Genomic DNA, 2,553 nt, shown 5'->3' on the forward strand with positions numbered 1-2,553 from the left:
TGCATGAAAGATATCTACTAATCATACATCTAAAACGTGGTAGACTCTTTTTTTGGAGAATTTTTGTATGCTCTTGTAGTCTTGTATATTCTACTTCATTAGTAGTGTCGAAAGTATAGTTGTGCATACTTATGGGATGTATATATGTAGAATGTTGTGGGGAATTGTTGTACGTGGGTGTAAAACTCTTCATATTGAGGCTAGAATGTCCTAGAATTATGGAGATTTTAGGTAAACATGGGCACGGGCCGTGCCGGCACGCGGGCGGCACGGGCCCGGCACGGGCACGGGTGGCGGCACGGCACGGCACAGCGGCCCACCTGTGGGCCGTGGGCCGTGCCGTGAACAAAAATCTGGAATCTGGCACGGGCACGGCGGGTTGGCACGGTGGCCGGCACGTAGGCCAGCACGCTGGCACGACCCGCCGGCACGGCACGTGGCACGGCCAGGCACGGCCCGGCACGAAGCTAGGCACGGCACGGCCCGTGCCTTACCGTTGGAAAACTAGCCGTTTATGGCCGTTTTCCAACAGCTCTAAAACGGCTAGTTTTCCCCCCCTTTTCCCACCCAAATTCCCTATAAATACCTCATATTTTCCTCCAAAAATATCACAATTCATCAAATCATCTATTCTCTCTTATTCTCTAATATTCTTACTCTTAAATTCTCAATTCTCAAATTCCTACAAATCATACAATCTTGCTCTTTTTTGTGAAAAGAAAAAAAAAATTCCTACTCTCTTATAAATTTTACATTTTTACTATTATTACTTTTATTAGTCTACTACCAAAAAAAAAAAAAATTGTTATATTTACATTCGGGAAATTAAAAATTCGGGAAATTATAAGTTCGAGAAATTATAAATTTGGGAAAGCATTGAAGCGTCATTGTAAGATCTAACAAGTTCGAGAAATTATAAATTTGGGAAAGCATTGAAGCGTCATTGTAAGATCTAACTCAACTTTATTTTAATTTGTTATTGTTATTATTATTGTTATTATTATTGTTATTATTATTATTATTATTATTATTATTATTATTATTATTATTGTATTCTTGGAACTACTTAATTATATAAAAACTACTTTCTATTTTAATTGAGGGTTATTTGGATTGTTGAAATCTGTCTAAGGCGGGGCTCTGGACAACGTCGCTCCTAACCTCTCCTACCTGGGATCTCATTGATCCAAGTAATCTACTATTATTATAATTATTTTTAAAAATTTAATTTATATAAAAAGTACTTACTAATTAATTCTTATTGTTATTGTTATTATTATTGTTGTTAATTGTTACTTTGTTATTGTTAGTTGTGTTATTATTATTAATTAATCATGGCATCAAACCCGAACATTTCCTCCTCCTCTAGAAAAGCCAAGTCAAAACGTAGGGAATCACCAAACCCAAACACTTCAATGTCTATGCCCCCCCCTAACATGCCCTTTCCCTCTCCTAACATGCCCTTTCCAAACACTTCCACCCCTTTCTTTCATCCCCAAAACACGGGAGGGCAAGAACAAATGGATGATATGGCTCCTTGGACCCAATTTCAACAAACCCAATTTCAACAATATGAATTTCCTTTTCCTCCTCCTTCCCAAGGTAGCCAAACACAAGCCTCCGGGTCGAGTGAACCATCCACCCAAAATCCTAACATATTAGAGTGGTGTACCGAAGAGGATTTTGCTCAAACCAAAAGAAAGAGTGAATGTTGGGCACATTATCAATTAAGTAAAGATGGAAAAAAATGCAAGTGTCGGACTTGTGGTAAAATTTTCTCGGCCGATACCAAGGGAGGGACGGGACACCTTACTAGACATACAAAAAAATGTGGTGGACCATCTAGTGATCCAACCCAACCTAAAATTTCTCAATTCCATCCACAAGGTTTCATTTACAATTACGAGAGAGATAGGGATGAACTTGGGAGAATGATTGTACATGCAGAACAACCTTTTCTTTTCGCCGAAGATGATGCCTTCAACAACTATATTAACCGAGCACTACAACCAAAACACAAAAAAATCTCCCGAAAAACCGTTCGATCTGCTGCCATGAAGACTTATCTAGAGTACAAATTGAAATTAGTAAATGAATTAGCTAATCTTCCTAGTAGAGTTTCTTTAACCGCCGATGTATGGGATGGTGGGTACGGACTTCACTATTTATGTGTTACTTGTCATTGGTTAGATAATGAGTGGATGTTACAAAAACGCATCATTCATTTCAAAATGCTTGAATACCCTCATACCGGTCTTAACATTTCACATCATTTAATGGAAGCCATTGATGCATATAGTCTTAGGGATAAAATCATGTCTATGACTTTCGATAATGCAACTTCTATGACATATAGTGCGAATTTGGTCAAATCCCAATTGAACGATGTTATATTAGATGGAGATGCACTTCATGTTAGATGCATTTGTCATGTTCTTAACTTGTGTGTGAAGGATGGAACAGAAGCAATTGGTCCATTTTATCACAAAATAAGGAATGCTATTATGTCTATTAATAGCTCTAACATGAGATATCAAGAATGGAAAGGTTTTT

This window comes from Chenopodium album, chromosome 10 (assembly GCF_948465745.1).
Source record: "Chenopodium album chromosome 10, dcCheAlbu1.1, whole genome shotgun sequence".
NCBI classification, from domain to species: domain Eukaryota; kingdom Viridiplantae; phylum Streptophyta; class Magnoliopsida; order Caryophyllales; family Amaranthaceae; genus Chenopodium; species Chenopodium album.